Raw genomic sequence first — 16743 nt, 5'->3', positions numbered from 1 at the left:
TTCGAGCTGGTACGCGGCGCATCTATGGTATGTATGTATGTGTAAACATTTATTCATGACTGCGCCTACTGCAGTTTGTTGTGTTCTGTGTTGTTGGTGCATTTGTGCAACATGGTGATTAGTGAGCATTTGGTGTTCGTCGGTGGAAAAAGTGTGCGCTCATTGTATTTGTAGGCTGTGGCATTAATGTTGGCGCGGTGTTGTTGTTGTTGGCATTAATGCTGTCGCTGCCGCTGAAGATGTTGCACGTGCATCACCAAATCATCTACTGTTAAACACCGCTAATTCCATCGCAAATTAATAGTCGCCGCATAATTTCGCGGATTGCCGCTGCTCGTCGTAAATTTAGCCTCAGATTATGATTCATTGACTTTCAGTTGGCAGTTGCATAACAGTGATTATTTTAAACGCATAGGCGTATTCGTGTGGGTGTGGAGGTATATTTGATATTTGAAGTTTCTAAAATTACATATGATAAACCTATGTAATGTGACGGTATAGACCTTCTCAAAATTGGTATTGAAACCACACATAAATTGTTTTTATATCAATACCCATATACGAGAAAAGTAGGGATTTATTTACTAAAATAGTCTCATTTTAGCTCGTTAGGTTACATTAGATGTCTGATCGCTGTATATGTAGTCCTTTGTGAAGCCATAGCAAAGAGGAACTCCTGTGTTTGAGCTTATAAATTAGCAGAACGCTTATTTGCCAATACAAATTTGCACAGGTGTTTAATTTCCACTCCCGCCAGTTCGGTGGGATGTTTGAAGGCATGTGCTCCTAAGTGTTAAAGTCTTGTCTCCTCAAACGCGGGACAGTCAAGAAGAAAGTGTTGAGTTGTTTCCACCTCATCTTCTTCCAAACAGCTTCTGCAAATGGCGTCTGGTATGATTCCCAACCTTACAGCATGGGCGCCAATAGAGCAATGGCCTGTCAAAATCCCACAACTAGGTAGAGGCCAGCCTTACTAAGGGCAAAGAGGTCACTAGGTCTTCTGCGATCAATCTTGAGCCAAAAAGCATTTGTGACTCCGCAAGTATCGACGGTGGCCCTGCGATGGCCAAGCTTCTGCGAAGCTTAGCTATCCAGTAGCGGCCATCCCTCCCGGCGATGTCTACGGGCAATATGTTCAAAATGGCGTTAAGTGCCATGGTTGGAATGGACTTTAGTGCATCACACATGCTTATGAGCCGCGCCCGTTGAACGCTCTCGAGTTTCTTTCAGCACTTGCTGTCATTTCTAGAGGCCTCCACTATATAAAGACTCCCAGAACATAATAGGCTTGACTATGATATCATAGAGCCAGAGGACCACTTTCGGTGGGAGACCCCACTTCTTGCCAATGGCTCCTCTACAGCAGTATAGTGCAATCGATGCCTTTTTTGCTCTCTTTTCGATATTCGGCTTTCATTAAAGCTTCCTATCCAAGATGAGCCCTAGATATCTCCGCGGTTTTACTTGGGCGAGACCACTTCTGACAGCCCAGATCGTTAGACTTGACCCAATACTCATAAACATTTTTAAATGGTCTCAAATATTCGTTTTGTGGAGGCCTACAAAGTAGGTGGAGCCGTTGCTTTGTTATGTTTGAAAGAGCTTTTTGGAGCGTTTTTTTAGAAACTTGGCATCATTTTTGGATTCGAGAAATAAAACCTTGTGTCCGTTCTCCTAGTAGTCTATCAAGGTGAGAATTTTCTTCAAAGTGTTCCGACATTAATCTTCAACAGAAAATTTGCTCACAAAGGGATGACTATTGCTTGAAGAAGTGTCAAGAATTGCAGAATCTGTTACTAGTATTCAACACAACATCGGCAATCTGGACATGTCTGAGTTTAGAGTAAAATGTATTCCGAAAATTGGTCTCTCTATTTCTATATCACATATGTGAGGCGAAGCCAAAAAAACACGTCAAAAATCAAGGTTATGTTGAAAGTCTTCTTCGATTATTGAGGTGTTGTGCAATACTTTTTGCAAAAAGAGGCTGGAATTATGCGCCGACATCTCTTGATATTCGCACCACGATCATGCACAAAAAGAAATCGTTTTCGCCAAATTTCCAACCAATATTGTGGTGCAATCACCGCGTGACTTTTGGCTATTCAGCAAAATCAAACAACCGCTCCGGGGAAACCGTTTTTATTTGACAAGATATCTTCACAAAATTTGGCTAAGATTATTACCCAAAGTTGTGTTATGAACTCCGAGCAAATGGTTCAAATGGGATCACTTTAGAATATACAACTTGATCGATAAAAATCCAGTTCATGTATGGAAAACATTTTTAATTTCCAAATTATCGACCAACGATGGCTGTGGAGCTGGCTAGTCAGTCAATGTCAGCTGTTTGACATCAAACATTCATGGAATACTTGCGACGTAAAGCGTCTTGTTGAAATCAGTACCCTCCAAGACCATCTCCGCATATTAATGAATCGACATATGGAGTAAACGCCTCGATTTGTATCTACTTTTTCTTTTTGGTGAAACATGTATGGCTGAATTCATCTAGTAATTTTTCGGTGAGGCGTTTACGTTTCTTTAACTTTTAGGGAATTTTTAGACGTATACTTTTCAATAAGACATTACTAGCACGGAGTAGCTCTTTCTGACAGCTGTTACTTCTTTTATACTCAGTTTGGTTTGCCATTTCATAATAAACAAACTTACTCCAGAACAACGTTTGCAAGCCAAACTAAAATAATAGTTTAGTTTAAAATGAGTTTTGTTCAGCGATGAAGCTCACTTTTAGTGGCATTTGGGGTGAAGATAATCCACAAGTCTTTGTTGAGCCTGCCAGAGGGTATTTGCCTTGCAAAGCGTCAGCAGAAAATGTCAAATTATTGAACGTTTATGAACCGACATAAAAGACGGCAATATACTTGCTTTGTTATTAACCACGAACGCATAAAACTAATCTCACAATTGCTTTGCTTTTAAACGGTAATAATGGACTGTTAATTGTACCGTTTGATTGGCAGCGTAACAAAATGTTAAACGTTGCGTGAAAGGCATTAAATCAAAGGATTATTTCCAAGTACACCAAAAGGAATGGTGCTAATAGCTTCTATTTTCATTGAAGTTGGTATATTTTCTAGTATTTTGTGGCTGTGAATATGTGAGATTTTATAGTGAGACGAAGAATTTTCTGAGCTTATAGTTCGTACCTATCAATTATGGCAATAGCGAAGTTATTTGCTATTTGTTACAGTATTTACATTCATATATGTAAATTCTCAAATAAACTATCACATTTCCACATTTCCACATGCAACATTCTTTGTTATACTGCTGAAGGATAATACAGCCAAATGAGCAAATTGCACAACTCTGTATAGAAATTCACCACACTTGTGCGCTCTTGGAAATTCTCACAGTATTCTCTTAAATGTGCTTGAGCACGTTGCATGCAAGAGCATAAAAGCTTTGCACACGCTTGCAACACAAGCCAAAGGAAGCGGATATCTGTTGAAATAAACGTTGACAAATAGTGTCGATTTTTATGCAAAAAGCTGCCAGAATTTTTTCGAAATATTTATTTAAAAGTCTATAAAAAATTAATTTTTATATTTTTGATTTCTTTTGATTTCAATTGACACACTTTTAGCATAAGCTATACATACATGATAAGCTTTTGCCTGGCACGCATATTGTTGCTTTTGTTTTTACGCTAATAAAACACAAACCGACATTAACTCACTTCCTGGCAACCTATCACAGTAGGACAATTGTCATTCGTGTTCGGTTCATTAAAAGCAACAGAAGTGCACTTCGTAGCAAAGAAAAATAAACAATGCAAATGCATAGCTACCGTTAGATGGTAGTTTTTTCATGTGTCAAACAAGCTGTGCGTGTGTTTGTGAATATTATTTGTTTTGAAGGAAAATATGTGGTAATTTTACAATGATTTTTTGGAAATATATGTAGTTAATGACTTAACTTTTCAAGATTTTTTTTGAACACGAAATAATTAAATGGAAAATGCAAATATTACATAATCGTAGCCAATAATACATTATGTCAATAAAAAGAAAAGTGTGATTAATGTACTGTTTTTGAAAATGAATTCTCAGAGTGAAGACTGGCATCAGCCATTGTCGATATATTTGCCAGAAATAAATGGCTATGAAGATGAAGGCATGTTTTTCGATAACAGGCGGGTAAGTTAAATAACATTTCGAAAACTAATGCATTCTCAAAACAAAATGTATGTTTATTTGTATTTGGACTAGGGAAGTATTAACCAGATTTTATTTTTTTAGACATTAATACATAATATTTTCAGAAAATGGCTCTCTTTGACTTTCATTATGTGGTTTGCCTCGCAGATATGTAGTTCAACATTTTCGGTAAAATGTCATAGTGTTTCACACATTTGACATCTGGACACCTTAAAATTTATGTTCCGATTTTGACTATCTTAGGACGTCAAATTGGTTTCCTTAAATACATTTTGTATGCAAAGCTTTATTTCGATAATTGCATTGATTTTCAACTAAAACTAAGAATGTTAAAGCAATATTATGTGCAAAATTTGGTTCAAATCGATTGAGTAGTTTTTGAGATATGGAATTTTATCCAAAGAGTGGTTGTGCCACGTCTATTGTCTTATTTTGCTCTCTCATTCGAGATTGTTTTCTTACTTTCTCATTCGAGATTGTTTTCTTACTTTTACTGAGTGCGCGTTCGTGTTCTCACCTTAAAAAGAATGTTTTTTGGTTACCCAGAACATACTTGGTCTAAGACCGGTAGACATGAGCTGCTTGTGCCAGAATCGTTTCTGGCCACTGCCAAGTGAATGGCAACCAAGAAACTGTTTTCACTTTTCGTGGTTCCATTTTCCAAGAAAAAGTATTATATGGCGCTAAATCAGAGTTGCATAAAGAGATTTCGAGTAGATTAGCTTCAAATCTCCTCAGCGACGAGATTAACAAATGCCATTTTTGTAAGGCGAAATCTTGCTGAATCTATTATACAGCTTAAATCTCGTGACTAAGTGTCGATCGGCGCATGATATAACAGCTTGCTTAAGGGTTTCTTTTCTTCAACACATCATACAATTACTCGTATGTATTTAAAATACTAGCATAATGCAAAAGGGTGCTCAGCATGGAGCCTTAAAGTAGCTTTAGTTACAGTTTTCTTTCAAGCCATCGTTGTCTAGCTCCTATTCGTTTCGCCGTAAAAGTAAAGATGAAAGGTGTTTTCTCCGCGGACTTCTGTTATCATCAACCTTAACCTCAATGCAGAATAGCCGAGTATGAAAAATAGATGTTATAAATATGTTTAAATATTTTCTATCCTTAATGTATGTTCTTCCTTTTAGAACATGTCTCTCGTTATCTAATTTTTCGTTATCTAACTGCTTTGCGCACAGAAAGAAATAAATTGAATATGAATTTCCATATTTCGTACTTCATTTGCTGCTCACACGAGACTTTCTCTCTCAACTTACATACGTTACGAGATGCACGGACATGTATTTTGTTTACATGAACCGCCATTAACTCGGAACCGTGTAAAACACGACATTGTACATAAACCTTTTCGAGAACAACAAAGCCAGAGGGGCTAACTTGGCGCAACTCTGGTGGATGAATGGTGCTTTTGCACCAATTACTGGCGTGCGTTGTGACCATAAACACGGAATGAGACAACAAAAAATCAACTGACTTGCACAATGAAGCCTTTCTAACGTCCTTCAACTTTTATTTGTAAATTTGCTGTTTTATATATTTTGACTTATTTGCATATATACATATATTTTACATATTATATTGTATATAAGCATATTTTTCTTGACTTATGAAAAATGTATGTACCAAGGCGGTTCGATAATGACTTAGGCTTACAACCGATTTAGTACAATATCGAAAGAAAAAATGAGGAGCGTGTAGTACTCGCTCGTATATACTCGTAGATTAGAAAAGTAGTTTTCTTTCGGTCACGTCAGAAATGTCCGAAAATCTCTGAAAAATTAAAAGGAGCAATATTGGTTGTTCGAGTTTATTTCAACATGATAATGCACCAGTTCACACCTCCTGGAAGCCTAATATCTAGAGCAGAGCAAAAAGACATCGATTGCCCTGTGCCGCTGCAGAGAAGCAATTGGCAAATGGTGGGGTCTGTTATCGGAAGTGGTTAGCTCTATGACACTATAGTCGAGCCCATCCTTCGAGGGATTTGTGGGTGAGTAGAAGCCGTTGGAGGAGAGCTTCTTTACTAAACGGGCAAAGCTTGGTGGGAAGGTTGGTGCAGGTGGTATAGTGTCAGAAACTCTTTATCAACTTCAGTTTCAGACTTCCTGACTATTGCAGTGTTATTTCAAGCCAAGTTTGCGGGCCTTTAAGATAGCAGAACATTTATTTTTAGAGCAGCCTTCTTCAGAGAGTGACTATCTACTCTGATAGCAGGGCGGCAAAACTAAGAACCCTTGAGCTCACTAACTGTGCATTCAGAGCTGGTTGAGGAAACTCGATATCAATCACATTAAGTCATTTTAAGAGTCTTATTGTGGGTGCCAGATCACAGCAGCGGAAACCTGGCCAACACTGGGCTACTATCGGTTCACGTATTGTCGCAAGATGCTTTTGACCCTTGGTAGATCGTAAAGATCTAGTACCCTTTGTTGTTGTTGTAGCGCCACAATTCTGCCGAATTGACAGTACTTGGACGGATAAAAATCAGGGTTCGGTCCGGTTACACAGACCCGACTGTTTTTTTTTTTGGACACAAGGTGTTTTTCAGTTTAGAAGCTCGCACCAGAGGTATTCTATTATTATGGGTTCACAAAGGACTGCACAAGTACATAGTAGTCTAATGCGATCTCTGGTTCAGAAATCAAACCTAACCTATACTAATTACTTATTGTACCACCCTCGTATATACTTTCAATGAGAGAACAGAGCAAAATAATGAGGAGTTGGTGAAACAGCCAAATGCGTTTCATCAAGAACTTTATGGTTATAGTATAAACCAGTAAGGATCACAATAAATGCGTCAAAAAATATGAAGAGGAAAATATAAATGTTTAAAGGTAGTACTGTGGTAAGTAGTACATACATACATATATACATGCATATCAACATGCATATATGTAAGTGTGTACAGTTATACTTTACTTTCGTCTAGTGCCTTGGTTGTGGGAGACTTGTTACCTGTGTTCGCCGCTAAAGTGCCAGCAGCAAATTCGGCAAAAGACACAGCTTCATTAGCCGCAGTGAGCCAGCTGTCACACACCCATACACACACAACCGCATAGAGTAGTAGCTGTGGGTGTTTGGGGTTGGGCAGGTGACTGTTGCGCTTCACCACGCGACCGACTGTCTGCCTGCAGGTGTTTTGGCTGTCGGTTGGCTCGTTATCCCCATGTGAGGTGTGCGTTTATGTACGCCTGTACTTGGACCCAATTAAAGTTAATAAACATGCTTGTACGCAGTGGATTCTCTGGAGGCTGCAGCCGCATGCAAACTTTGAACTCGAGCGCTTGCAGCAGAAGCGAGTTGTTGGTTGGGAATTTTTCGTTTTTTTGTTGGGAAAAATACTTTTTTCATTTCGTTAATTAATAGCTCTGGTTTTCTAATGTAATTTTTCTTTTCAAGTTAGAGTCAAACAACAACAAAAAAAGAGAGTATATTGTGATTTTAATAAATTAGACACACAATTATGAGCGCTATTGTTCGCCAGCGGCGGCTAAGTGTTTATAGTTTGGGTATAATATTTCGGTTTGTACGCATTACTGCCGTCAATTTTTCATATATGGAAATTGCTTTTTATTACTATTTTGACATTTCAATTTCGAAATGAGTCGTGCGTTGAGGCAGGAGCGTAAAGCAAAAAGGATAGCGGCCGCATCATTTAACTGCGATAAATTATGCAGCATTTCGAGGGGTTGCCAACCATAAAAATGTCACCGTAATTACATGCACCACCGTATAAGGACCAACGACGAATCGCTGGCAAAGATGAATGAATGATTACACGCTACGCATGTGTTTATCTCGCTGCATATGTATGTATATTCTCACATATGTGTATGTGTTTTTGCTTTAAAAAGTCGCCCAACAACAACGGCCGCCCATTCAACCCTCCGCTGTAGTTGTTGGGAAATTATATGAAAACCGCACAGCAGATGTTGCAATTGCGAAAGCAATGTGCCATTCAATATACTAGTGAACTGAAGTGCCGGCCGCTGCATGAATGCGTAAACTGCCAACAACAACAACACACATATAGTGTATGTGTGTAAGTGAGTGCGTAAATGAAGCTGCAAATGACATCAACACCGCAGCAATTGCTGCAACGGCACAGCAACATCGGCAGTCGTAATGCCGCGGTGATAATTCAATTTTGACACCTCAAACAACTGGTGTGCAGAAAATGAGGTCCTCGACACGCGAACCGTGCGATAGATGGCGTAAAAATGCTGACCATTTACGGTGTTTTATTGAACTTCGCTGCCAAATGAGTTTAATTAAAAATTTAAAATAATTACATGTGGATGCCTATATACCTATAAATATACATACACTTCTATATGTACATATGTATTAACATATACAGCAAATTAATAACTTTGAAAAAAACAACTGTCTTAAGAGAGTAACAAGAAAAACCGATAACTTCGGTTGCACCGAAGCTAAATACCCTTCACAGTTGCATTTCTGTAAGTAACTATGCGTTCAGTTTGTATGAAAGCTATATGCTATAGCAATCCGATCTGAACAATTTTTTCGGAGATTATATTGTTACCTTATCCATGCCAAATTTCGTGAAGATACCACGTCAAATGCGTAAGTTCTCCATACAAGAACTTAATTCCGACCGTTCAGTTTGTATGGCAGCTATATGTTATAGTGGTCCGATATCGGCCGTTCCGACAAATGAGCAGCTTCTTGAAGAGAAAATGACGTTTGCAAAATTTCGAAACGATATCTTAACAAGTAAGGAAGACTAAGTTCGGGTGTCACCGAACATTTTATACTCTCGCACGATAAAGTGATAATCGAGATTTCATTATCCGTCATTTACATATTTTTCAAATACCGTATTTGTGTAAAGTTTTATTCCGCTATCATCGTTGGTTCCTAATGTATATATTATACAGTGAAGGCATCAGAGGGAATTCAAAATAGCGTTATATTGGAAGAAGGCGTGGTTGGGAAACGATTTCACCCATATTTCGTACATGTTATCAGGGTGTTAAGAAAATATTATATACCGAATTTCATTGAAATCGGTCAAGTAGTTCCTGAGATATGGTTTTTGGTTCATAAGTAGGCGACGCCACGCCCATTTTCAATTTTTAAAAAAAGCCTGGGTGCAGCTTCCTTCTGCCACCGTAAAATTTAGTGTTTCTGACGTTTTTTGTTAGTCGGGTAACGCACTTTTAGTGATTTTCAACATAACCTTTGTATGGGAGGTGGGCGTGGTTATTATCCGATTTCTTCCATTTTTGAACTGTAAATGGAAATGCCTGAAGGAAACGACTCTGTAGAGTTTGGTTGACATAACTATAGTAGTTTCCGAGATATGTAGAAAAAACTTAGTAGGGGGCGGGGCCACGCCCACTTTTCCAAAAAAATTACGTCCAAATATGCCCTCCCTAATGCGATCCTTTGTGCCAAACTTCACTTTAATATCTTTATTTATGGCTTAGTTATGACACTTTATAGGTTTTCGGTTTTCGCCATTTTGTGGGCGTGGAAGTGGGCTGATTTTGCCCATCTTTGAACTTAACCTTCCTATGGAGCCAAGAAATACGTGTACCAAGTTTCATCATGGATATCTCAATTTTTACTCAAGTTACAGCTCGCACGGACGGACGGACAGACGGACGGACGGACAGACAGACATCCGGATTTCAACTCTACTCGTCACCCTGATCACTTTGGTATATATAACCCTATATCTGACTCTTTTAGTTTTAGGACTTGCAAACAACCGTTATGTGAACAAAACTATAATACTCTCCTTAGCAACTTTGTTGCGAGAGTATAAAAACTGAGGGACTAGTTCGTATATATACAGACGGACAGACAGACAGACGGACATGGCTAAATCGACTCAGCTCAACATACTGATCATTTCTATATATACTTTATAGGATCTCGACGTTTCCTTCTTGGCGTTACAAACTTCGTGACAAACTTAATATACCCTGTTCAGGGTATAAAAAGATAAAGAAATGTATGATCGGTTGGACGAAGCCCTAAAATTTAGATATTGCAGTATTTTTGGCATTTTCTGTGAAAATTTACAAAAGTAATTAGAGATTTAAGTAAACATAAAAAAGATTAAATAAAATTACTTTTAAAAAACTCTGTTATTTTGTCATTAGAATTTTTAATAGAAAATTTGAGTTTTTTTTTATTTTAAGGCGAAATCAGAAATAAACAAGTAAAGAATGGCTAAGTTTGGGTGCAACCGCACATTTTATACTCTTGCAACTGGCAAGAATCAAAGCCTCGGAAATGCTTTAATTTGTAAAACCAATCATATGAAATAAGTCAGCCGGAAGTTCGAAAATCCTGATATTAGTTATATAAGGTCTAGACCAAGTTTTCGCTGAAATTTATCTATTTTAAGCACAAGAGACACTGTTATGAATAAAACACGCTCTCTTATTTTCATTTGGATAATTCACATATTGGCCGATATATGCGATACAAAGTCACCCGGAAGCTCGAAAATCCTTATATTAGGTGTATGGGGGCTAAAGGAAGTATTGGTCCGATTCAACCTATTTTTGAGAAATACAGACAAACCATTATAAGAGAAGAATTATCCCTTAATTTCAGTTAGATGTATCACACATTGACCGACATTTTGGATCAAAAGTCAACTATAGGTACTGGGATCCAAATATTCGGTACCTAAAGGCTTGAACAGTTTTTATTGGATTTAAACAATTTTTTGTCATAAGGTGGCATACTTCAAAAGAATTATTAGTGCAAAATTTTATCCAGTTATACTAATTGCTTCTTTATTGGTGTACTGGAGTGTGAAAGAATCAAATGTAATTTAAATTGTGCTATATTGGAAGTAGGCGTGGTTGTAGTCCGATTTCGCCCATTTTTATAGTGTGATATAGAAACATAAGAAGCTTATCACGCGCTAAATTTATTTAAAATCGGCCGGTTGGGTCTCAAACTAAGTGGTTTCATCAAAAAGTAAGTGGTGCCACACCCATTGTCCAGTTTTTACACAGGCTCCCCTGAAGTCTTCTAATACCATCTCTGAGGAAAAGTTTAATGTCTCTGGCGTATTTAGTTATTGATTTATTGCACTTTTAGTAGTTTTAAGCAGTACCGTTATATGGGATGTCAGCGGGGTTACCTTTCGTTTTCATCCATTTTCACACTGTCGGCGAATTCGGTTGTTGTAACTTTAGTAGTTTAGGAGTTATGTATATTAAACTTACTACTACCGAACTACGCCAACTTTTCAAAGTTTTTTGCACACATTTTTTGCTAGCTATTGCCAAATTACAGTTTTATATCATAATTTAGTGCTTAGTTATGGTAGTTTATAAGTTTTCGGTTAATAGCGTTTTGTGGGGCTGTGATCTTGAAAAAAACTAAACGTGTACATCATATCATTCGCGAATTTTAGCATAAGAAAGCTCTGTGTTAAGAGCTCACCCTCTCTCTTGTGTTTGGAGATGTTTAAGCCTAATAAACACGGTTTTGAGCTTTTGCGTCATCCAAACTTGATTTTATTTTTTATACATATTTCAACATTTCAAGTCTTGATTCGGCGCAAAGAAGAAAAGGATCGTTCAGCGCTAACATTTATGGCTGGCAAAGTGCTGAGGCTTTCTAAGGCAAAAAGCACTTGTGTTCTCAGTCATTTTCATTTTCCTTGGTTGTTGAAATAGCGCTACTTCTGCTTTGAGCTTCGTTTTTTGCAGTTCTTTGTGTCCGGGCAAGATTTTTCCAAAACGTCTAATTTGGCATTCAACGAGTACAGTTAAATCCTTTTTTTTCCAAATTTAGGTTAAACTTTGGTAGCAGCTGACTCAAATTGAAACTTTCAATAACTTCATCGGAAAACCGCGTTTTTAAATCTTGCATGCAGAAACCCTGTAAAAGTCTTCACAGCTTTGAGATGGGTGATTGTTTCGATGACTCTTACGACCACATGTTCCGGGTTTTTCCATTTCAACATCTAATTTTTGAAAAAATTTCATTAAAGTGATGATCAGCATGCATTCTTCGCGTGTTCAGTGTTGCAACCAATGTTGTTATGACGTTTGATGCTTTTTTTTCTGTAAGTTGGTAGTAATGTTAGTGACATCTATGCTAAATTTCACGTCAAAATATTCATTAGTATGTAAGTATTTGAGATACGCGTCGTTTTGTGAGGATCTAAAAGTGAATTCTTCGATTTTTACCTTGTATGTCTGAATTTATTGAACAAAGAAGTGTCCTGTGTAAGCATTGGTTTATTTTGCATGTCGGTCTGTGCGCAAGAAATAAATTTTAAAAACTTGAAAATAAGATGAAAATGATTTTGATTTTTTATGACATTTGTGGCTCAGTGGAAATATGTATAACTTTTTACTTTTGGGGGAGGAACTCTCTCTCAGTTCATCCCCCAACCCCCCGTGGATCTGCCCCTGTCTATATAAATGATCAGGAGGACGAGACAAGTTGAAATCTGGGTGACAGATATCTTAATGAAATTTAGTATACGGATTTCCTCCACTCCGTTGCAAATACTAGGTAAGGAAGGACCTGGATAAACTTGGAATTTTCAACTGGGCTATTATTGCGTAAGCGGGGTCTTCGCCAATAAAGAAGAGGAAGAGTTTCTATATTTATTATATCATCATACAAAATATAAAATATCTAAATGTATTTCAATATGCAAAACACTCTTGGAAATAATTTCGAACAGAATTATTTGTGAAGCTGGTATTTTCGATAAAGTAAAATGTAAACATGAAAAGTTTCATTTGACAGACGAAAATTGATTTCTCTCGTTACGCTGACAGTTTGCATGATAGGCTAGAATTTGAATACATACATATAACTTCAAGCTGGACAAGTGCGCATTTGCTGTGTGTGCTCATTGGAACAAATTGAGGGTGGAGTGTTCTTAACTTAAAATTTGCTTAAAAGATTAATGTACTCACACATAGTAAACTACAAATATATTTTGAGAATTCGAACAACTGTTATGGAGTTTCAATATTTCAAAAAAAAAATGTATACACATAAATACGTATGGATGCATATAAAAGAGTAGGGTAGATTTGAAAATAAGTATGTACATAATATATAATAATATGCATTTTGAACTAAAAGAAAGTGCAGATAAGTAGTGCAGTAGGAACCCTACTTCTTTTTCTCAACATATAAATATATGTATGTTAATTTGTATCTTTGCATTTTAATGCAAAAACAATAGACTACTTTTTGTATAATTTTTAAAAAGTATTTTCTGACACTTGTTTCCTTTAAGTGGACGATCTGCATACGATAGGTTAGATTAGATGGCTGATCTAGAGAGATAGCACTTGGATTGCTATATGCAGACCTTTGTGAAGTCATAGAAAAGAAGAACTCCTCTGTTCGATCTTATAAGTTAGCAAAGCGCTTACTGACAAATAAACATTTGCACAGGCGTTTAATTTCCACTCCCACTAGTTCGGTGGGATGTCTAAACGTGTGCGCACAAAAGTGTTTAAGCCTTGACCTCCTACATACGGGACAGTCAAGAAGGAAGTGTTGAGTTCGTTCCACCTAATCCGCTTCCATACAGCTTCTGCATATGACGTCTAGTAATATTCCCAACCTTACAACATTGTTGGCTGCAACCTCGGCTTGACAGACAGTCAATACAGGCAATAGTCAGGAAATCTGAAGCTGGAGTTGATACAGAGCTTCAGACAGTAAACCGCTCAACCAACCTTTTCCCCAAGCTTTGACTCCAGTGTGGTCTTTTCTAGAGCCCTCCACAACATAAGGACTCAATAGAACATAATGGGCTTGACTAAGGTGTTACAGAGACAGAGGACCACTATCGGTGGGAGACCCCACCCCCCAATGGCTTCTCTTCAGCAGTTTAAGGCAGCCGATGTCTTTTTTGCTCTCTCTTCGATATTCGGGTTTCATGAAAGCTTTCTATTCAGGATGAGCCCTAGATATTTCACTGTACTCGCTAGTGGCAGATGGATGTCTCTCATTTGCTGCAACGGTGCCGCCAGGATATTATATCTTCTAGTAAATAAATCAATCTCGGTTTTACTTGGGTTGATGGCGAGACCACTTTCGACTGCCCAATTTGTTACGATGCTGAGATACCCCTGCGTAAACTCGTACACGATACTGAGGAACTTTTCTTTGATCATTAGTGCTACATCGTCTGCATAAGCAATCAACCCGTCAGCCACGATCCTTAAGGCCAAATAGTCCCTCGGAATGCATCTCTTTATGTACCAGTTCATCAGCCTCTCAAGAGTTTTTAGCAAGAAGGAGGAGAGGCCGATGTAACTGAATCGTCTCTAGGCCCCCGGATTGTAACCCAATCTTATGCAGTTCGCATAGATAGCTGCCAACCAGTTGCATGACACGTTAACAGCCTGCTGCAGCTGCGCTGGTATGAGGACATATTGCTCGGGGAGTGAGCATCAAGCAGCATTTGAAGTGTATCTTCACTGCTTAGGGCCCACTTCCCGTTTGTGTTATTAAGATAACCCGGGAGGACCGGGGGTTCTTTGCGAGAATACGCCAGCACCTTGAGGACACCTGACAATCGTCCACTTTTTCGCAGAAGCTTTTTCAAGAAGTCCTCTTTGCTTTTCTTAAATCGGGCTTGTATGTTGCAAGTTCCGTTTTATAAAATGCCCATTCATCAACTAACCTACTCCTACAGGCCTTGTTGATTAAACGTCTGCTAGACGCTCTAATTTCAGAGAAATCTATAGTCTACCAGAGAGGTTTCTCTCTGACGTTCGGTGATGACCAATGAATCTACCCCACGTGGGAGAGTTTGTCGAAGCTTCTTGCGGTACCCTTTCTAGTTTGCAATTCAAGGATTTATAAAATACATTCCAGGCGGACGTTCTCCGACTGGGCTGAACTCGATATACCTATGATCAGTCAATGACCCTTCAGTTTGCTCTCAGTGTAGCAATTCCTTTCGAGGTCAGGGTGAGGTCAAGAACCTCCGCCCTGCCTGTAGTCATGAATGTAGCAGAGATTCTGATATTAAAAGTGAACGGATTTTCGCTAACCATGAATTCGATTTATATAAAATTTTGTATTATCTTAATATTTTTTAAACCAAAATGCCTTTTACTCGAAAGAAAATGCAGAAAATGTGCTTGCACTTCCAGAACGAAAAACGGTTAACAAACAACTGTCATATACAACAACAATTTTTACCTGGAAAAGCAATGACAAAGGCCAATTAAATATATGAAAATTAATTTTTGTGCTAAAAACAACATTTTGTTGCAACAATAAGAGCAAATGTCAAGCCATATTAAATGTCATTGTGATAAATACAAAAACAATAGCAATACAAAGTAATATGCCGCCATGCGAGCGCACACATATAGCAACAGGCGGGTGGGCGATGGGTCAGCCACTTGAAAATACAAAGTGAGCCGATTTGTTGATTTTCGTAAATAAACAAAAACAATAACAATAACAATGCTAGCAAAAGATACCAAATAATCATATATGTATATATGTATGTGTGTATCTAATATTTACGTTTAAATGTGTGCGTGTGTGTTTTTCTATGTACATGTATGTTTGTTGCTGTGTGCGTCTGTAAAAGTGTCAGCAAATAAGTTTCCATTTAGTGATGTTTGGAAAAGTGTTGCACTTTTGTTTGCACAAAAATACCAATTTTCAAGTGGCGACAGATAAGATTCCTTTGATGATGACTAACTGCTATTTATTAGAAATATTTTTATTTATCAACACATTTGTTGCTGATAAGTCAGCCAGACCTCAAAGTGTCTAACCTTAATGAATTTAACAAAAAATTAGTAAATGTTACAAATGCATACATATTTTTGTTGTAAATTTTCATTAAAAAATATTTTAGCTTTCGAAAAATTCTAATAAAGTTATATTTTTCGTAAAGCTCTCAGGCGACTTGCCAAATTTGCTCTAATCTGCATAAGCATCTTAATTGGAAACTGAAAAATGTTAGTATGTAGTCTATATGTCTTTGTAAATATAGCTCCAACTATAGTACTAAAGTTAAGCACCACTTGCGTCGCACACCGGGGATTAATAGTGTCTTTACAAATTTATTTAAAACAATTTGCATTAAATTCTTCCTTCCGTCTGCCTTTTAGTGGCTCCCATATGCATTTATACTTTCTCTCTTGCTATACAGACACTCACACACACACACACACATGCTTGCAAGTGGCAATTTTGCCTTTTGTTCGGTTCAAGGATTTTATTACATTGAAGTGAATCGATGCACGAAATTCACAAGACTCGAATTTGAAGTTGGCAGCCGCCAGCCGTCAGTCGCTCCATCTTCTACTATCAAACACATGCACACATATACATAACTACCAACAGCCACCTGCGTATTTGCATGTGTATGAGCACAAGTGTGTCTCTTTGCATGTATGTGTGTATGTGTGTGCATGCGAACGTTTAAAAATAGACAATTTCATGTCCAAATGCTTTCCAGGTGACATGAAACAACACTTAGGCAGTGTGGCGTAAGTGCTGCCACTAGATACAGTTGCCAATGTGGCAC

The sequence above is a fragment of the Bactrocera neohumeralis genome, chromosome 6 (genome assembly GCF_024586455.1).
Source record: "Bactrocera neohumeralis isolate Rockhampton chromosome 6, APGP_CSIRO_Bneo_wtdbg2-racon-allhic-juicebox.fasta_v2, whole genome shotgun sequence".
NCBI classification, from domain to species: domain Eukaryota; kingdom Metazoa; phylum Arthropoda; class Insecta; order Diptera; family Tephritidae; genus Bactrocera; species Bactrocera neohumeralis.
The sequence above is the reverse complement of the archived record's forward strand: the minus strand, read 5'-3'. Positions refer to the sequence as shown.